The following is a 23,129-nucleotide window of genomic DNA, read 5'->3' as shown; positions in this document are numbered from 1 at the left end:
CATGATCATGACAAAGACTTTCCTTTATTTCCAGATTTCCTATAGTATAAAATAAGGCAATAATGAAGAAAACAAAAATTTGGTAGAGTACATTATTTTTTTTTTTGCTATTTGTTACTGTGTTGTCCTGTTGAATCAACTTCCATATACACTTTCGAAAGTCTGATATCACACAGATAAACCATTTAAAGTTGGTTTAGAAAAAAGCATTTTGGTAACATTTTTTTAAAAGTTGGGCAGGAATGTGACCTATGTTTCCATATAAAAATCATATGGGAATTATATATAACAGAATATAGTGTGTGTATTCCCTTCACCAAGGCCCTTTAAAACTTCTCTACGTTGCAGTAGGTATTTTTAGGAGCTACTGTGACTATTTAAAAAAAATTATTTCTATTCTTTTGAAGACACTATGGCATTTAGTTATTAGCTGATGACCCACACAAGAAAACTTTCCAATTACATTTCCTTGCAACTATATTGTAAAAAAAGGCAGGCCAATTCACTTAAGGGCGATGATCAACCTTTCTAACCCTACTGGGTATATTCATGCATCACTGTTGTTTCATTAACAAAAATGATTTGGAAATACTTAATGGAAGCTAAAAATGTCCTTTAAAATAGATAATTTTTGAACTGATGCTGAGTGAAGTGAGCAGAACCAGAACATTGTACACAGTAACAGCCACAGTGTGTGAGGACTGACTTTGATAGACTTAGCCCTTCTCAGCAATGCAAAGACCTAAAACTTTCCCAAAAGACTCATGATGGAAATGCTATCCACATACAGAGAAAGAACTATGGAGTCGGAATGCAGAGTGAAGCAGACTCTTTTCTCTTTTGTTTTGTTTTCCTTCTCATGGTTTCTCCCATTCATTATAATTCTATGCAACATGACTAATGTGAAAATGTGTTTAGTAGAAATGTATGTGTAGAGCCCATATCAGATTGCATGCCTTCTTGAGGAGGGAGGGGGGAGGGAGGAAAAAATGTGAAACTTATGGAAGTGAATGTTGAAAACTGAAAATAAATAAAACATTTTTTAAAAATAGGTAATTTTTAAAGTACAGAAATTAAAATGCTTATTATTCTTAGAAAATTGGTATTAGGTGATTTAATCATCAAAAAACGTATCAAATGAGCTGCTTTGGGATGAAACTGATTTAACCTCACTTTGTAGGTGCTAGCTTTTATTACAGAAGAGAAAGAAACATAGTAGAGGAAGGAAAAGGAAGCATATTCCTCAGTTTAAATACTCCAATTAAAATAATAACTGATAACTTATAAGATATTGTGACTATAGAGTATTTGAATAAGGGATGCCTAAAAGTTATATATTATTCACTAAATATTCAAGATCACTCTCCACTGTGAAGTCTCTGATGTCTGACTAGGGCTGAACTATGCCTAAAGGCATTCCCACATTGATTACATTTATAGGGTTTCTCTCCAGTATGGATTCTCTGATGTCGAGTAAGGTGTACATGCAGGCTGAAGGTTTTCCCACATATATTACATTCATATGGTTTCTCCCCAGTATGAGTTCTATGATGTTGAATAAGGTCTGAACTTCTAATAAAGGCTTTCCCACATTCAGTACATTCATAGGGTTTCTCTCCAGTGTGAATCCTTTGATGTTTAGTAAAGGATGACCTATCACAAAATGCTTTTCCACATTCACTACATTCATAGGGTTTTTCTCCAGTATGAATTCTCTGATGCTGAGTTAAGTGTGTACTCTGAATGAAAGTTTTTCCACATTCAATACATTTATAGGGTTTCTCTCCAGTATGAATTCTCTCATGTTGAGTACGGTCTGTACTCTGACTAAAGGTTTTCCCACATTCATTACATTTATATGGTTTCTCTCCAGTATGAATTCTCTGATGTTGAGTAAGGTGTCCACGCAATCTAAAAGTCTTTCCACATTCATTACATTCATAGGGCTTTTCTCCAGTGTGAATTCTCTTATGGCGAGTAAGGCATATGCTCTGACTAAATGCTTTCCCACATTCACTACACATATAGGGTTTTTCTCCAGTATGGACTCTCTGATGTTGCATAAGGAGTGCAGCCTTACTGAAAGCTTTTTCACAGTCGTTACATTTATAAGGTTTCTCTCCAGTATGGACTCTCTGATGTTGAATAAGGAGTGCACCTTTACTGAAAGCTTTCTCACATTCATTACATTTATAAGGTTTCTCTCCAGTATGTACTACTTGATGTTGCCGAAGGAGTGCACTTTTACTGAAAGATTTACCACATTCATTACACTCAAAGGGTTTCTTTGCTGCACAGATTTTCTGATGTCTAATTAAATGTGAATTGCATTTGAATATTTTTTCATATATGTCACATTCAGGATATCTCTCTTTTCTAGGAACAATCGCTTCTGTAACAAGGGCTGAACTCAGACTATACATATACTCTGGGTCCCTCTTCACAGGCAGCATTTTCTTCTGAGGAACTGTCATTTGTCTCAGATGTCTCTCCTGGACTCTTTGCTGTCTCTCACTCTGGGCATCATATTCCCAGACTTGCCCTAGATTAGAGTAACAGAAAAAATCCCTTGTGAATCTCTCCATTGTCGCCTCCTGAGATGATTGCTTTTCGGAAATAACTTGCTTTAGAGTTGATGCACTGATTTCTGGCATTGTCTCCCAATCTGAAAAAATGAAACAAAAATGCAATTGTGCCCTTGTGCATAGAAGAATGTGTGCTGCAAGAATGGAAACCATAAAGTGAGAATAGGAGAGTGAAAATGATGACTGCATAGGTGGTTTTTGACAATTTTCAAATACGCAAATATAGTCTTGTACTCTAGAGAGTGGAAGGGGAGACAAGGTACAGCAAGCAGAGGACATACATGGTTGGAAAGGGCTGATTCAGTATGATCAATGAGCATGGAAATGGACACAAGCCTACCAAGGAAGATTAAAATGTAAGAAAAGCTGGAAGAGGCTAAATAGGAGGTATTTATCTAGGGTCAAATATCAGTATTATGAGAGGCAGTCTAGGTTATTGTAATGGAGTCCTAACTGGTTTCCTGGGTCCCTTGTATCTCTCCCAGCTGATACCACTGGTACTAAAAGAATCATTCATAAACAACAATGCCATTGTCTATAAATAAGGACTCTTCTATAGTCCCAGCTTCCCTTCAATCTCCCTAAATATAATCAGAACCCATCCTTAGCCATAGTGTTCTAGTCTCCAAATCATTACAGTTTCCTACACAAATCTAGAGAGGCTTAGGATTGCCTATATTCATTAGGACCTATAAAGGGGTCTAAAGCCAAACTGCTGGTGCTCCACTATCTCTTTAATCTATATTCTCTCCCTCTCTACTGTTTCCTTCTCTACCACCTACACATAATACTCAAGTCTCCACCAACCCTAATAGCTATCATTCCATGGATATCTCATTCCCTTCTTAGCTAAACTCCTAGAATATGCTATGTTCAATGCCTCCATTTTATCTCTTGTTCTCGTCTGCAATCTGGTTTACACCTCATCCATTGTAACTGCTTTTTAAAAAGTTATCAATGACTTTTTGATTGCCAAGTCTAATGGTCCTTTCTCAGACTACATCCTTTTAGATCTCTGTTTTCTCCTCCTGGGCACTCTCTCCTCTTTTGGTTCTTATGACATTGTTTTCTCTTGATTTTCCTCCTTACCTGTGTGACCACTTCTTCTTAGCCTCCTTTGCTGGTTCTCTGTCCATGTCACACTCACTAACTGTTGGTGTTACCTAAGGCTATGTTCTGGGCCTTCTTCTCATTTCTATCTAAGCTCTCTCCCTTGGTGACCTCAAGAGTTTCCATGGGTTCCATTTAAGATTTCTATGCAAATGACTCTCAGATCTATCTATTCACCCCCAGTTTCTCTCCTCAGCTCTAGTCCAGCAAACCAACTGGACTGGATATTTCAAACTGGATGTCCTATGGACATCTCAAATTCAACATGTCCAAAACAGAATTCAGTATCTTCTCTCCAATCTCTAACTCATTCTTCTCCCAAACTTTCTTACAACAACTGAAGATGCCACCATTCTTCCAGTTACTTGGGTTTAACTTTGGTCTTCCTGGCCTTCTCACTTTCACTCACTCCAGATGTCCATTCAGTTCCCAAACCCTGTTTCTATCTCTGCAACATCTCTCGAATCCATTCCCTTCTCTACACACACAGCTACCATCCTATTATAAGCCCTAAACAACTCTTACCTATACTATTTGCAATAGTCTACTATTCAGTCTCCCCGCCTCAAGCCTCTTCCCAATTCCAATCTATCCTTAACACAGGTGTTAAAGTGATTTTATTAAACCATAGATCTAATCATGTCATTCCTTACCCAATAAACTCCAGGGGTACCCTACTGCCTCTGATATAAAACAAAAATTCCCCTACCCCGCCATTTATTGTTTCTGGTTTTGTTTTTTTTTTTTTTTGAGGGGGGAAGGCAAGGCAATTGAGCTTAAGTGACTTGCCCAAAGTCACACAGCCAGTAAGTATGTCAAGTGTCTGAGGCTCAGTTCCTCCTGACTCCAGGGCCAGTGCTCTACTCCCTGTGCCCCGCTAGCTGCCCCTATCCTGGCATTTAAAGCTCTTCACAATCTTCATAGCCATTTACTATCTTTCCAAAACTCTTACAATTATTCCGTGGCATAGTAAGAACTTGACAGATGTCTGTTGATTCACTGTCTTATTTATAAATTTGAAATATCGTATATAATATGTTCAAGATATTTGAGGGAGCTTAGGCCAAGTGGCCCTAGTCTTCTCCATAGAACTGGAGGACTTTAAGGAGAATTATGAAATCAATAGCTCCAAGATAACAACTTCTCATGACTTTGTTACAATCACTCTGTTCTGTACCTGGTTCTCTTTCACTTACCCAGGAAGGTATCTCTTGCAATTTCTCTTTCTACCAGCCAGGGCTCTTCTCCTTGCTCCAACTGGGAGATCACATCAGGTTTGGAAATTTGATGCCCTGCTCATATGGAAAGACAAAAGATTTAGGTATTTATGCTCAGAAAAAAGAACTATCCCAGAAGAATTCCAATCCCTTCCTTCTTCAGGACCTCTGAAGGATAAAAATAGTTGTAGCATCAAAGATAGCAAAAAAAGCATCCATTTCATCCTCTACAAAGTATGACCTTTCACTTAGGGAGAGTTGGGAACATTTTGTTTCTGTGACCAAAAGGCTAGGGATCTCTAATCATTGAGCCACAAGCCCCTATTCACAAAAATACACCAGAGCCCCACCCTCATCTTTTAATTACTAAGGAAATAAAAATACTACAATGGCCAGAATGACCCTGAGTTACACAGGAAAAGTACACTTACCCACTGAGACCAGGTTCCTATAGTTCTCCAGCATTACATCCCTGTACAAGTATCTCTGACTAGGATCCAGTTGCCCCCACTCCTCCTGAGTAAAGTACACAGCTACATCCTTGAATGTTAATGATTCCTGAAAAGCCAAACAAATGCTGGCTCAAGTTAGGGTCACTGCCCTCCCTTAAAGGCCATGTTAATGGCCTCTAGGCAGAAGCTGCAACATCAGAGGGAGGATACAAGAGTATATGTTCTGATAAGGATCAGGAAATCTGATAGTTCCAACTTAAATTACTTAATTTGCTTCCTGCCATATAAGTAACCATATGGTTTCTGTCTATAAAAAAAGACATGCAAAAAAGTATGAGACAGTCAGTATCCTTGAAGAGTATATAGTTTTGACTGGGAGAAAAACATACACATAACATAGCTAGAGAACAATGGTAAAGAGCATCTAGAAAAGTGCTAAGTTGTGTGGAACTGATCATATGCAAACAGTAGTTAAAAAAAAAAGAAATAGTCTTGGATTCTGGTAGCAAGCGAAGACTTCACAGAAAAATTACAGAACCTTAGAGTTGGAAGAGATCTTGCAGGTCTTGTAGCAGAACTAGGTCTCATAGGTCACTTAATGGATACTCTATACATCCTTCTCCAATTGACCATGTTTAGTCATCCAACGTGGACTTTAATCCTAGAGAAGTCACTCTCTCATAAAGCAGATCAACCTATTTTTTTGCCTCTCTAATGACTAGAAAGTTTCTCCTTCTACTGAACTGCAACCTCCCTCCTGGGCAATCAACAAGTATTTATTAAACCTACGCGCCAGATATAGTGCTAGGCACTGGGCTACAAATACATTCAATGAAATAATTCTTACTCAAAAGGCACTTAGGGGATGCAGTGGATTCTAGGGCACTGGACCTGAAGCCAGGAAGACCTGACTTCAAATCAAGACTCAGAAATTATATCTGTGTGACCCTGAGGAAGTCACTTAATTTCTGCCTCAGTTTCCTAAACCATAAAGTAGGGTAATAACACCACCTACTTCCCAGGGACACTGTGAGGATAAACTGAGATATTATTTGTAAAGCATTTTTTCAAACCTTAAAGCATTCATAAATGGTATTATTGTTATTAATATTACATGGGAAAACTAATTTATATATGTTTATACAAATACAGAGCATAAATATAAAGAGAATACAAAGCAGTTAAAAACAAGGAAGTTTGAGAAGAGGAGTTCAGTTTGTTTGTTTTTCCCCTAGGTCTTTCTCTGTCAATAAACATTTACTAAGTGCCTACTATGTGCCAAGCACTGTAATAAGTGCTGGAGACGTAAAGAGGCAAAAGACAGTCCCTGCCTTCAAGGATTTCACAGTTTAATGGGAAAAAAAACAAGCAAACAAATATGTACAAACAACCTATACACAGGATAAACAGAAAATAACTGAGAGGCAAGGCACTAGATTTAAGAGAGGTTGGGAAAGGCTTCCTGTAGATTAGAAGACGAGACAGGATTTAAAGGGAGCCAGAGAGAGCAGCAGGTAGAAATGAGGAGAGGGTGCCTTCCAGGCATGGGAGACAGAGCCAAGAGATGAAGTACTTGTTTGTGGAACAGCACGGAGGCCAGGATCACTGGATAGAAGAGTAGGTAGTGGGGATCATGTATCAGAAGACTAGAAAGGAAGGGGCAAGGCTAAAAAGGGCTTTGAATGACAAACAGAGGATTTTGTATTTGATCATAGAGGTGATACAGAGCCAGTGGAGTTTCTTGAATAGTGGAGTGACGTGGTTGGACCTGTACTTTAGGAAAATCACTTTAATGGCTGAATAAAGGATGCACTGGAGCAGGGAAGACTCAAGGCTGGCAGACCCACCAATAAGTTAATTACAAGAGTCTAGGAGTGAAGTGATAAGGGCCTGTGCCAGATTGGTGGCAATGTCAGAGGAGAGAAGGGGGTGTATTCTAGAGAAATTGCAAAGGTGAAATCGACAGGTCTTGGCAACAGTTGTATATGGGGGTGAGAGACAGTGAAGAGTCCAGGATTATTTCTAGGTTGCCAGCCTGAGAGACTATGAGGGTGGTGTCATTGGACCACAATAGGGAAGATTGGGGGTAGAGGGGGACAGGTCTGGAGAAAAGATAATGGATTTCATTTTTGATATGTCTGAGATGTCTACTGGACATTCAGTTTGAGATGTCTGAAAGGCAACTGAAGATGGGAGATTAGAGGTCAGCAGAGAAGCCTGGGCAGGATAGGTAGAGCTGGGAATCATCAGCATGGAGACTGTAAATAAATCCATGGAAGCTGATGAAATCACCAAGTGAAGTAGTATAGAGGGAAAAGAGAAGAGGTCCCAGGGCAGAACCCTAAGGGACACCTACTGTTAGACGATGTCATCTGGAGGAGCCAGCAAAGGAGACTAACAAGGAGCAGTCAGGTAGGTAGGAGGAGAGCCAGGAGAGAATGGTACCTTGAAAACCAAGATAGAAGAGAGTATTAAGAGAGTGATTAACAGTGTCAAAGGCTGCAGAGAGGTTGAGGAGAATGAGGAATGAGCACTAGATTGGGCAATTAAAGAGATAACTGACAACTTCGGAGAGAGAAGTTTTGATAGAATGATAAGATCAGAAGCCAGACTATAGGGAGTTAAGAAGAGAGTAAAAGGAAAAGAAAGTGGAAGTACCTACTGTAGATGACCTTTTCAAGGATTTTAGCCACAAAGAGCTAAAGAGATACAGGATGAAAGTGGGAATGAAACAAGCAGATGAAATAGCAAATCCTACAAACAATAAACTATGATAAAAAAAGGTAAGCTTTTAGAAACCCCAAATTTAGGGGATGCAACTGAAGCAACTAAAGAACACATTACAAAACAGAAAATAAGGAGATTAAGAATGCAGTTTTAAAAACTAGAGAATCATCAAGCTAACAAACCCCAAATAAATACAAAAGAAGATATTTTGAAAATTGGTGGAGAAATTCTTTTGGAATTGTGGTTAGTCATTATGCTACAAGATCACTATAACAGTTTTCCATCATAGATTTGTATACAATATTGGCTATAATGGTCTTGGGAATTTTCATTTTGGGGTTTCAGGAATTGTTTGGTGGATTCTTTGTATTTCTACTTTGCCCTTTGGTTTTAAGAGATCTGGGAAGCTTTCTTTTAAGATTTCTTGAAATAAGATGTCAAGGCTCCTTTTTTGCTCATGGCATTTAGAGAAATCCAGTGATTCTTAAATTTTTTCTCCTTGATCTATTTTCCAGATCAATTATTTCTGCTATGAGATATTTAATCTCACCCATCCCCTTCCACTCACCCCCCCATACCCCCACCTAATTCATTGATTGACCTTGAGTCTATGACCCAAAACTGGGTTGTGGGTGACAGAACTGCCAATTCTCACCTGCCCTGTTGCAGTGCCCTAGTATGGATCTGGTGGAAAAAAAAAAAACCCTTTATTAGCTAGTTACTATATTTACTAGAATACTTTGATCACAGAAGAAATCTGCTGTATGGGATCTCAACTTATGTTTACAGACAAGACAGAAGTCACTTCTTATTCCATTATCTAAATCATAGGTCTTAGTCCTATAAAATTTGCTTCAGTCATATGTCCACAAAGAATCTAAGATACTTAGGGATGGTATTTGTCTCTCAAATACATACAAAACATCCACATAGCAATGGAGAATAACTAGTTTACAGTAAGATAAACCCCTTCAAGATGAAAGTTTTCTTTCTTAAATGTTTCTAGATCACTTTGTATAAATCTCTCCTTTGTTCCCAACATTCCCTTTTATTAAACTTTTCTTTATGTATGTCTTTTCTTATTCCCCACTCCCTTAGAATACAAGCTCCTTGAGAGCAGGGATTGTTACTTCTTTGTATACCAAGTACCCACCCCTCTAGCAGGCAATTTTTAAAAGCTGAAAGGAATTAAATAGGGGGATGAAACATGTATATGAAAAACTATAATAAAATTACGAAAATAAATAAGTGTGCAGGAAATTTCAAAGAGGAACATCTCAGAGAATCAACACAAAAGGGATCAGAGGAAGAATGATGGAGAGAGTAGCACATGAATTGAACACAGAAGGAGAAAGATATTAATGGATAGGGACAAGAAAAGCCTGTAAGGAATAGATACGGGCAGTCCCTGAGGAAGACACTCATATCAGTTCCTGTAGGCAGCCGAAAAATCAAGCAGAAGCAGAAAACCTAAGCTGGTGTTTACAGCCTGGTCCATTGTGCTATTGTGGCAGAACTGTTTACTATGTAAGAAGGAAATGCTATTTAGCTGTGTGAGACCTCTTCATGGAAAAGCAATGTATTTGTTTTTCTTGTTTTTCTAAGTGTTTTTCTTGAATATCTGCTCATGTGTCTCTATGGTTCCCCTGTTCTGTGTTTGTACCTGCAGAAGTCTGAGAGATTAAGTAATGGGATCAAAAAGTGTAAACAACTCTTTCTAGAAATTTCGTAGTAAAAGGGAGAGAATCCAATAGCTTTAAGGATGTAACAAAGTCAAAAGAAATTTTTTTAGAATGAGAGGCCTGAGACTGGAAGCAGATCAAAACTAACAAGAGAAAAGGGGAATAGATTAATGGAGACAAGAGGGGATGGACTCACCAGCACAAATAGAAGGGTTAGGTCTAACTAGGTCAAAGGCCTCCTCATCTCCTGAGGTTATAGGGAAGAGAATATGGGAATAGCCCCAAGGAGGATATAAACCATGTAGGAAAGGAAATAAGGGAACTCAGGTTGGATAACTTCATTCTCAGTAAAGTAGTAGTTGACATTACCACCTGGCAAAAGAAGGCGCTTAAGGTAGAGTTAGGAGCTTGGGAGAAATGAGGTTTTAAATGTCCACTGTGGGGAATGTAATAGGTAATCAACACTGCTGGGGCCATCTAAGGGCCCACTTGAGATTAGATAGAGGGGTGTGGGTGTGGGTGTGGGTGTGGGTATGTGTGTGCGTGCTCTTCTTTCAGCAGCACTCCAATGCTTGGAAATTGGAATACCATATTGGGGATTAGCAGTGTAGGAACAGTGGACGGTCAAGGAGCTAGAGATTGAAGGAGATAGAAAAACATATTATTAATATGACTGACCATAGCATCAAAACTGTAATGGGTGGAAAGGGAAGCCACGATAAATGTGAAGACCTAGAAGAACAGGGTGGGAGGACTGGGGAACAGAAGTCACAGTGATGACCGATAGGAGGTTCAAGATTAAGGATATAGGAAAGGTGCAAGGATGGGATACTGCTCAAAGAAAAAAATTTATGGGGCAGCTAGATGGTGCAGTGAGTAGAGCACCAGCCCTGGAATCAGGAAAACCTGAGTTCAAATCCAGCCTCAGACACTTGACACATGTACTAGCTGTGTGACCTTGGGCAAGTCACTTAACCCCAATTGCCCTGCCAAAAACAAACAAAAAAAATGTAGTTTCAAAGGTCTCTAAGGTCTAGAGTGTGACCACTCAGGAGGGTGGCAGGAGTAGAGTGGAGACAGTGAGAGTTGAGGAGGTTTGGAAACTGAATTGACTGAGATGGGCTAAGTATGAAAATACTGAAGTCATCAAGAATCATGGCAGCAGACCATAAGGCAACTAAGTCAAGTTTTGAGCTCCTTGAGGAAGGTAGGAGACTGTTCTGGAGGCTGCCAGATTACAGCAAAAAGCATAAGGATGGTAAAATCATATGATACAAATTTCAAAGGAAGAAAGGCTATTAAGTGACAGCAGTAAAGCAAGGTTTAAAAGGTGGCAGCAGGAAACAGAGAATGGCAACAAATATTCCTGGCTCTCTAAGTCAGGAAAGTAGCGAGAAGTCAGTCAACAAACACTTATCAGGTAGCTACTCTGTGTTTGACATCGTACTAAGCAGGACTGCCCACACTAAAACGGAGTTGGAGAGGGTGGTTTCCTGAGGAGAAAGCTAGGTTTTAGTGAGTATAAGGATGTAGAAGACTGTAAGAGGAAAGGAAGGGGGATGAATGGAAGTTTGACAGTGAGGGAAGGGACGGCATGAGGAAAACAATGGAATTCTGGAGGTCAAAGTGGAAATGCAAAAAGACAGGGAGCTGAGGTGCATCAAGATGAGAATATAGCAAGGGATACCAGAGGAGCAATTACAATTTTGGATTACATGCATAGTTAGGAAAACAAGATAAGGAAGTGATGAGGGCTGGAGATGGGCCTGAGCTGGTTCAGGTGTTTTTATGGAGAACCCCTGTGATAATTATAGTGCCTTGACTCTACTTGGGGCAGGTCAGAGACTTGCCTGGGTATAAATCTGGACACGTCCTCTGCTCAAACTCATTAGTGGTTCCTCTTTAGTCTAGTATTTAAGGCCCTAAATAAGCTAGCATGACCATACATATACAGTGTAGTAGATAAAGGGCTAAACTTGGAGTAAAGAGGATATGAGTTAAAATTCTGCCTCAGAAATTTACTAGGTACATGACTATGGACAAGTCATTTAAAACCTCTAACTCAGTTTCTTCATATACAAACTAAGGTTGATAACTCCCATAGACCCTAACTTACAAATTTGATATGAACCTCAAAGGAGAATGTATGTAAGGTCAGGGGATCATCCTAGACAACTACCCCAGCCCACTTACATTGCTAGATGGGCTACAGGAAGACAAACTAACTAAGACAATGTTGAGCTTACAGTGCTGTATCTATGTGAGCTTCTGTGTGAAGAACCTCCAGAGATGTCTGTGTATGTTTGTAAAGAACCCACAGAGCATATGTCTATGTACATATACAGGGGGAAGAATTTAAAGCATAAGCCTAATGTGGGAAGAGGCCCCTATGGAATGTTACCAGATGAAAGGCAAAATACTCCCAGTCTCCTGGACTGGAACAGTCAGGGATCAGGTTCCTCAATGAAACTTTGTTAAGCAGAGAAGCTCCAGAATAGGACATGTTTTCACTCTCTTACCAGGAAAAAAACCCCAACTCACCTGGGATCTGGCTATCAGAAGCCCAGAAGTCATTTCTAGCTCATCAGTGCTCACCAGTTGGGCAACAGCAGATTCTTGAGAAGGAAGAGCTGTGGAAGAGAAAGTAGATTCCTGAGGGTGACATGCTTGCTTTGTGGTTTCCCACTCTACAAATGCTCACAGGACAAGCAGGTGTTAACACCTCTACCTCTTCTAGGCCTTACAGAAGACAGAGGGAAGTCAGAAGGAGCCCCAAAATAGCACCTCTCTAGTCCCAGATCAAAGCAAGGATTCAAAGATACCACCATCCGGAATCCAGGCTCTATCCCTGTGGTCCTAGCAGGTTTTAGCTAAGTATTTAGCCACTGCCTAAAGCCCCAACTAAAAACCACCTCCAAACACTACCAGGCCAGAGGAGTGAAAATACTAACAGTTTTTATTAAGGTGATCCCCACTCACTTTTAGAGTGTCTACAGAAGTCAAAGTATTCCGTTTCATGCTCCTTGCACAAAATTCAAAATTTATAAGCTCCTATTTTTCCCCATCCCAAGCTCCAAGGAGAAGATCACTAAAATATATTGAAATATCTTGCCTTTGACTCCTTCCCAAAACCATCCCCTGGTGAGTAAAGCATTGTAGGATAGTGAAAAGTACACTTTAACTTTCCCAGGGAGCATGGTAACTCCCCAATTAAACAATCATTCTAAAGGAAAGGGAATTCTAGGTCAAATAATGGAAGTGCTTTTCTGAAATACTGTAGTTTCTTTCCTCTGGCAACTAGGAGAGACTGCAATCTCCTCTCTAGTTAATCCACACTTCCTTCCCCTCTTTCTCACCTCTCTCCCCAAGCATTTGGGTCAGATCCACCAAGATCATCCACTCCTCTAGGGTATCTGGATATCTGATAATCCCTCCAGTCCTATTTACTCAAGCAGAATGATCAGGAAATGTTCAAGCATCAGTGTCTCCAGCACCTGCTCCTTCCTGAATGTCCGACTAGAGGTCTCCTGCTTGCATCTGCTCCTGGAATGGATTCTGCAGGTCTGGAGCCTCAGAAGGAAAGTCACTGTGGCTGGAAACTTCACTCTGGAGCTGAGATTTCTGAGCTCCTCAGTAGGGAATCCTCCCACTGGTATTTCCAGGCCACACACCTGCAGTAGTTTTGCAGGGCTGCTGTGGGTGAGAAGATGCAATCAAGAGAGGGAATTCAGCAGCCTCAGTCACAGTCTGAGACCTGAAGAGCACTGGAAAGACAGCCAGAGGACCAGACATACAAACAGGCACATGAAGAACTGCATTTTATTAAATAAAGATCTAATTCAATTGAACTCAGCAAGCATTTAAGAACCCACAATGTTTAAGACTTTATGCTGCTGTTGGGAATACAAAGACAAAACAAAAAACAGATCCTGCCCTCAAGGATCCTCTACTTGACTCTACTGAGGAGATACAACATGTATACAGATAAATAAATAAAAGGTAATTTGGGGAAGGAAGGATGTACCAGGTATATTAGAAGATCTAATGGAACTCACTGTATTCAAAGAAACCTATAACAGCTTCTGTGGAGGATACAAGCATGAAAAAAATCCAGGTGTCTGACCTCAAGAGGCATAAAATGTCAGAAAGCACATGACACTATGGTCACACAGCCCAGACAGAATTCCTTCAATGGACCCTGAAAGATGGCCAGACACAAACATACAGACACAAACACACTGAGGAGCTCTTTCTACACAAAAACACACTTGTAAGTTTCTTTGCACACACATGGCCATAGACACACTTTATGTTCTTGGAATTTCCAGACACACTATAGCTTCTTCATTCACATAGATCCTCTATGGCTCATTTCAAAGATACGTACACTACGGGCTCTTCACACACACACATACACACACACATTTGGGTCCTTCACATGCTATGGGTTCATTTCACAGACACACGGAGTCCTTTACACACTGGGTTCTATACACATACACACTGTATACAACTCTATAGGCTCTTCCCACATACCAGACACACAAACTACAGGTTCTTCATGCACACCAAACACACGTAGGTAAGCTTTGGGTTCCTCCAACACAGAGTCACATACAAACTATGCGTTTTTCACATGTATAGGCACACAAACATTGTGGATTCTTCATATTGAACACACATATGCTTTCCCCAAACATGCAGAGATACTCAGCGAATTCTTTAGGTACAGAGAGACACACATTGATACTTTACACAGATATGCACATCGTGGGCTCTCATATATAAAAACTCACTGCAGGTTTTTCACACATATACTATGGATGCTTCCTTCAGAGTCACAAATATAATGCAAGTACTTCCCACACATGCACACATATGTATGTGTATGTATACATGCACAGATACATATATACACCCACCTCCATATATTTCTATTCATCCCTTGGGAGTGTCACATGCAGGCACATTGAGCCCTTTGCACACATGGAGACAGACCAAGCTCTTTACACAAACAGATACTTATGAACATGGGGTGGGGACAGGGGGAGAGGAGAAGGGAATCCTCCCACCCAGACAGAGGCCTATTGCAGCTTCCTCACACTAAAGGGTCTCAGCATATGCATACACATACATACACACACACACACACACACACACTCTCTCACTGACATGTGATTTCAGCTTGTATACACAATGACACACAAACTGCAGGTTTGACACATTCACTGACTATAGGTTCTAACCCACAATGTGCCTATGTATGTGACACATACCTACATACTTCATGTTCTTTACATATACTGTAGGTATACACACATATACTACATGCATACTACAGATTCTTCACACACACACACACACACACACACACACACACACACACACACACACACACGCACTGATATACTGCAGGGTCTATAGACACACCAAACGCACCAAAAACAGAGGCATACACAGACATACTTGGGGTCCATCCCATATATCCAGGCCCGTTCATAGACACATTGAGGATTCTTCTTCCCCACACATATGCCTCCTGCAAATCCTTCAAATATAGACACACACAAGCATAAACATTGTGGGTTCATCTCACATTCAAAGACACACACAGAAACACACTGCAGCTTCTGCACACAGACACATTGGAAGATACTTATCTCAGAGAAGTACATAAAGACATACTGTGAATTCTTGACATAAAGATATATACCCAGGCATGCTAGAGAGGATTTTTCACACAGATACACCCACACACACAGAGATAACCACAGGTTCTTCATACTCAAATACACTGTAAGTCCTTAATATATACACACATATGCACACAAGGGGAGGAATGTCTTCTACATGGACACATACACAGAAACTCTGGGTTCTTCCTACAAATGTATGTACACACATAGATACATACAACATTTTGAATTCTTTTTCCCACCCACAAAGATATATGCGCTTGGGCTTCTCCCCACAGACAACATGGGAGTGAGTATCTCATACACAGAGATATACACCAGGGGTACTTTATACATACACACATACACACACATATATATATATGTATGTATGTACATATAATGTATATATGTGTGTGTGTGTGTATATACACATACACACACTGCAGGTTTTTATATACATATACACACTGCATTCTTCATACTTAGGTTTGTCTCACACAGTCACAATGTGGGTTCTTTTCACACACAAAGTATAGATTCTTTGCACATACACAGTACAAATCCTCATACATAGTTCATGTTCTATGTGTGCAGACAAATCCAGTTGTGTGAGTTCTTCTCACACAGGATTCTTTGCCCCTAAACAAAAGCACTACAGGTTCTTCACAAAGGACACACTGGTTTCTTGACACAGGAACACATACTATGGATCCTCTTCCATACACATTCAAAAACTGAGGAGTCTTCTCACTCACAAAAACACACTGATAAATGTGGAATTCTTCTCCCCATACACTGAATTCATCAGCCACACCCAGACACCCTTCACTCCTGCAGAACCACAATGCCTGTTCTTCCTAGTTTTTGCCTAGATTTTTTTTATAGCCACCACCCTGCTCCAATCTATACATCATATAACTGTCAAAGTGATTTTCCTAAAGCACAGGCATTGTCACAACACTCTCTTATCCAATCTATACATCATATAACTGTCAAAGTGATTTTCCTAAAGCACAGGCATTGTCACAACACTCTCTTATTCAATAAATTCCATGGTTCACTATAACCTCAAGGAGTAAATATAAATAAAAAAAGTTTTATAGTAAGTTTCTCTGATAAAGGTTTCATTTCTCAAATATATAGAATACTGAGCCAAATTTCATACACAGAACCTCTACTGTCTTTGTGCCTCTGTAATGGCAAGGCCCCTAGGACTAAAATGCATTCCCTCCTCACCTCCACCTCTTGGAATTCCTTTTTTTCTTTCAAGACCCAGTCCAAGAATCATCTTTTAAAGGAAGCCTTTCCTGATCTCCACCTCACCCCAGTGCCTTCCTCCCAAAACTTCCTTGTATTCAAATACACACGTTATATATAATATATATGTGTATTTATAGGTACATGTTATCCCTATTACAATGTAAGAGCCTTGAAGGTAAGGCCTGTGTTACTTTTGTCTTTGTAAGTCTAGCACATAATACATGTAGCACATGGTAAAAGCTTCATTAATGCTTGTTAGCTAGCTATATTATACATACTACACTACACACACACACACAGTACAGGTTCCTCACATACTCAGCCACTTTGTAGGTTCTTCACATATAGACAGACACAATGTGGGTTAACAAACAGTCCCACGAAGATTCATAGTCATAGACACACTGAGGGTTCTTCACATGTTAATGCACAGACATGCCGCAGGTTCACAAACAGCTGACGCAGATAGCTCAGGGCCTTTCTCACAAAGTCAAACACAGATCCAGTGGAAGTTCAGATACACATAAGACTCAGGACCTTCCGAGATACAGACATGCTAGAGGTCCTTCTCACACACAGAGAGGCACAGACACAAGGCACACTATAAGCCCTGAGAACAGTCCAAATATGTTGGTTGTTGACACAGAGACACCCACAGAAAAAAGCATACAGACAATGCTCATTCTTTATACAGATAGAGACACACACACACTGGATTCTTCACACATGCAGAGATGCTGAGTATTCTTCACAGAGACACATAGACACGATACAAGCTCTTCACATGTACACACAGCAGCTTCTTCATACACACACCCACAGACACACCAAGTTCTTGAAACACCACACAGAAACACTGAAGATTCTTCACAGAAACACCTCTAGTGGACATATTTATGTGTGAAGAACCCTAAGTGTGTCTGTATGTATCTTTAATCTTTCCCTATCTACTGGTTCCATCTCTGCAGTCTTTAAACATTTCAAAGTCTCTCCATCCTTAAGAAATGTTCACAGAACCCATCCCCTCAAGCTATCATCTTATATCCCTCCTCTTCTCTTCTCAGCCAGATTCCCAGAAAGAGCTATCTACACTGATTGCTTTTCTTTATTCACTTTCTAATCCTTTCTAATCTGGCTACTGACCTCATCACTCAAGTGAAACTGCTTCTCAAAGTTGCTAATGGTCTCTGAATCACCCAATCTGATGGTCTTTTCTCAGTCTTCATCCCTGACCTCTCGATAGTTTGACACCCTTGATCATCTCCTCTTGTACAACGTCTCCTCTGGGTTTCACTACAGTACTCTCTCCTGGTTAGCCTTCCACTTGCCTGAACGATCCCTCTTAGTCTCCTCTGCTGGCTTATCATCCATTTCAAGCCCTCTCTCTTGGAGTATTCCCCAAGGTTCTGTCCTAGGTCCTCTTCCCTCACAACACCCATGGGAGGTAGGTGCTACTATTATCCCCAATTTACAGATGAGAAAAGTAAGGCACAGAGAGGTGAAATGCCTTGCCCAGGGCTACACAGTGTGAGGTCAAATTTGAACTCAGCTCTTCCTGACTCTAGCCCTAGCACTCTCTCCACTATGCCACCTGATTCTTCATATTTATGATCATTCTGGCTATCTGGAGGCTCTTCACACATAGATACTGAACCTTCTTCACACACAGCAACACTTCCACAGATTCTTAACACATATGAACACACTCTTCAAAAAGGTCAGCATAGATATACCTGGGGTTCTTCAGAGTTCATAAATAGACAGTAGGCTCTTCTCACACACAGACATAGATACATGTGGCTTTTTCATTCACACAGAGACCCAGAGATATACCGCAACTTCTCACACAAAGATACAGACCACATGCTCTTCACATGCACAAACAGGTCTTCATACACACACTGCATATTACACACAAATGCACTCCATATTTTTCATACCCAGTGAGTTCTTGAAACACATACACTGTGGCAAACACCCTATGTTATCTTCACACAAATACACAGTGGGGATTTTTTTCCCACATATCCTGATACATAATGGTTTCTTAACACATGTACAAATACCACATTACTGTTCTTAACGACACACACATACACACTGAGGATTCTTCACACATATACATACTGAGCTCTTCACAAATTTTCAGAGGTATTCTGTGAACAAGACATATAATGAGTTTTTTGAAGAGACATACACACAGACATTGGCACACAGACATACACCCAGCAGATTCTGGCAGACACACAGAGGTTTCTCCATACGCAAAAACATCCAAAGACACATACTGCAGGGTCTCCATTCTTACAGACACAAGCTGCTGGTTCTTCACAAAGACCCAGAGACCGACTCCTGGTTCTTCCCAGAGACAACTTGTAGTTTTTCACACATACGCACACACACAAACACAGTCACACCCACAGTTTTTAACACAGAGAGAAAGCATTCACAGTTCCTCACAGACATACAAGGCTTCTTCCCACACACAAGCACAAAATCTTTTAAGTTTTATTCCCTCCAAGCCCCCCACACCAACAAACCACAGCTTTGTTACACACATACCCACTCACATACATATTGTGGGTTCTTCAGAGCAGACTGATTCATAGTGGGTTCTTAACAGATACACTAACACAATGCAGATTCTTCAGTGACACACCCTGTGCTCTTCTGAACATACACAGAAACACATGTTCATAAGAACACAAACTCACTGCGTTTTCTCCATACACTGAAGGTTTTTCACACACACACACACACACACACACACACACACACACACACACACGGCAGGCTCTTCACATACACAGACACACCAGGACAAAGGCACATTGAGGGCACTTCTCACACACATACACTATGGGTTCTTCACAGTTACAGACACTCAGGTTATTCATCCACAGACACTTAGTGAGTGGCTTTTTCACACACATATTGACAAACAACCACATAACAGACCCACAATAGGCTCTTCAGAACACACTGATTCAGCAGATTTTTCACAGACATAGATGCAGCTACGTAGTAGATTCTTCATACAAAGACTTCACATAGAAAACAAAGGCACACAGAGACATACTATGAGTCTTTGCAAACACAATTTCTGCACTGGATTTCTCAGAACACACAGACATACTAGTGTAGGCTCCTCACCCACAGATACACCCTTTAAAACACAAAGATATGATGTAGGTTCTTCACAAAACAACAAGGGTTCTTAAGACTAAACAGACATAACATGTGCTTAAGAACAGACATGTGACGTTCTTCAAAACACACATGCTACAGGGTCTTTGCATACACACCCACAATAGGTTCTTCAAAGCACAAACATGGCTCTTTTCCTGCTGGAATCATGGGGGCAGCATGGAGAAAAAAGATGAGCAGTGGCCCTTTTCCCCTGAATCTCTCCTGAAAAGCCTAAATGGAGACAAAAAAAACCTAGAGAAGGTGGCTATAAAAAGCTTCAGAAGATATACAGGAAAGTTATTTATAAAAGTACTAAAGTCTACCATAAGGAATACAGAAGAATGTATAGAAATAAAGTTCATTTGGCTAGAAAGGCACAAAAAGTTGGCAGCTACTATGTACCTGATGAGCCCAAAAGAGCCTTTGATCAGAATTAGAGGTCCATAAAGTACTGCAGCTTCTGCATCTTTACCATATCTTCTGATCACACATTTGTTCAATTTAATAAGGGTTGAGGATGCTGAAGACTGTGAACCATCTATTCCATGAGGTTTCCCAAACCTGAAGTCTGCAAATGGTTTGATTTACAAATGTGGTTGCGGCGAGATCAAGAAACAGTTAATTACTTTGACTAAAAAGTTACTGCAAAATCTTCTTACAAGTATGGAATAATCTTCATGGGGTATTTGAGCCATGAGATCTATACTGTTGACAAGTACTTCAAAGCTGTCAACAACTTCCCGTAGCCCTTCACATGATCTCACCATAGGGTGGAATGAAGAAAGAGACAACACATTTTGTAGAAGATGGAAACACCAGTAACGGGGAAGACCAGAACAACAGGCATATTAGAAAAATGAACTAAATGTGTCTATCATGATTATTTTTCTAACTTACTAAAATATCCGTTATAAAACTGACGTGTTTTTTGGACACATTTCTGATTAACTGTTGTTATGACTCCATCCTTCGATCTGAAGTTCAGAACTAAGGACTTAGAGATAAAAGTCTGAGAGAATGGACCACAAGATATTTGATGGCAAATAGACATAAAAGTCACTAGGACTACTTAAGAATGTTGCTGCAGCCATTAATGGGGGCTGTGCCTCCCTCCCTACCTGCAGAGTCTGTATAAGTAAAAAACATTTTTTTTAGTTCTAGGGAATGTTTTGACAAAGTTATTCATGACACATATATCCTTGTTATCTAAAAATTGTGATTAGGATGGAATTTTAGATGTACAGAAACTACTATAATAGTTTGGATTCTTTATACATACAACAGAAACATAGCACGTTCTTTACAGAGAGACAAATTTAAAGTTCTTCGAGTACACACACACACACACACACACACACAGTAGTAAATCAATCAACAGGAATTTATTGCATAGTTACTATGTGCCAGGTACTTTGCTTAGCCCCAGGGATACAAAGAAAAGGAAAAGTAGTACCTGTCCTCAAGGAGCTTACTATATTTTCATGGAGGTGACAACATGTAAATACTTAGTTACATAAAAGACACATCAAGAGTAGACAGAAGGTAACATAGAGGGGAAGGCTCTGGAAAGGAACAAGGTTATAAAGAACTTTAAGTGCCAAACAGAGGATTTTCTATTTGATCCTAGAGTTCACAGGGAGCCACTGAAGTTTACTGAGTAGGAGGGCAGGGGTAACATGATCAGACCTACACTTCAGGAAAATCACTTTGGAAGCTGTGTGAAGGATGGACTGGAATAGCGAGAAATGAGGCAGGAGGACCAGTTAGAAGGCTACTGCAACAGATGAGGTGAGAGGTTATGAAGGTCAAAACTAGGGTGGTGATTATGAGAGCAGAGGAGGTAGAAACAACAGGATCTGGCAACTAACTATGTGGAGCGAGCAAGAATGAGAAGTCAACCATGACACCACGGCTACAAACCTGTAACTAGGAAGATAGTGGGTGCTCTCAAGAAAAGTTAGGAAGAAGGGATGATTCTCAAGGGAAAATATTGAGTTCTATTTTAGACATGTTGAATTTGAGACACATATAGAATATTCAGTTTGAAATGTCCAATAGGCAGCTAGTAATGTGGTACTGGAGTTGAGGAAGGACTAGAAGTGGATATACAGATCCAGGACATATACATGGGAAACATATGCATAGAAATGATAACTGAACCCGTGGGAGTTTATGAGATCACCAAGTTGGATAGTATAGAGAAAAAAAAGAGAAGAGAATCCAGGACAGAGCACTGAAGGATATATCCAGTTAAGGGGCATGACATGGATGAAGATCCAGCCAAGGAGAGAAGGGGCAGCCAAAAGTAGAACCAAGAGAGAGCAGCAGCATTAAAAAGGAGAGAGCTGAAAATATCCTGGAAGAGTTGATTAGCAGTGTCAAATGCTATGGAAAGGATGAGGATTAATAAAAAGCCATTAGATTTACTGAGATCAGCAATAACTTTGGAGACAGCAGTTTCAGTTGAGTGGTAGAGCTGGAGAGGATTTAAAAAAGAGTGAGAGGAGAGAAAGTGGAAGCATCGAGTATAGAAAACCTTTTCAAGGAGTTTAGTTAAGGAAGGAAAAGATATAGGACAACAGCTATCAGGAAAGGCAAGTAGATCAAGTGAGATATTTTTTTAAGGATAGGGAAATAGTGTGTGTGTGTGTATGTATAGGAAATGAGTTCATAGATAAGGAGAGATTAAAATTAAGTGAGACAGGAGGATGATAATGGAAGAAATGTGTGACAGGCATAGGGGCTTCTTCAGCATACACAGTCATACTAGATTCTTCATACTTTCAAAACCAGACACAGCCACAGATATGTTGTGGTTTTCTCATTATCACAGACCCACATTGGGTTCTTGAGAACACAAAGACATAGTTCGAGCTCTTAACACATAATAGATTCTTGAGAAGAGATAAAATGCAGGTTCTTCACAAAGAAATAAAATGGATACCTCAAAACACAAAGACAGATACAGACACACTGGGGGTTCTTCAAAATACACTTTGGATTCTCTACAGTCAGATATAGACACAATGGGGTCAGACACAATGCAGATTCTTTGGAACACAAAGATATAGTGCAGGTTCCTCATACAGACACAGACACATAGTGGGTCCTTCTGAACACAGACAGTGCAGATCCTTCACACACAGAGGGACAGACACACAGCTGGATTCTTCAGAACACATAGACACGATATGAGTTCTTCAGAACACAGACACAAACAGTAGTGGAT

The 23,129-nt window shown here is 40.1% G+C and overlaps 1 pseudogene; it reads right to left on the bottom strand.

The window, feature by feature from the left end:
- Positions 1–1,033: 1,033 nt before the first annotated feature.
- LOC118841590 overlaps positions 1,034–23,129 on the bottom strand; it is a 65,919-nt pseudogene continuing 43,823 nt past the window's right edge.

Source organism: Trichosurus vulpecula, chromosome 3 (genome assembly GCF_011100635.1).
Source record: "Trichosurus vulpecula isolate mTriVul1 chromosome 3, mTriVul1.pri, whole genome shotgun sequence".
Lineage (NCBI taxonomy): Eukaryota > Metazoa > Chordata > Mammalia > Diprotodontia > Phalangeridae > Trichosurus > Trichosurus vulpecula.
Note: the sequence above shows the minus strand (reverse complement) of the source record. Positions and strands in the feature narration are given on the sequence as shown.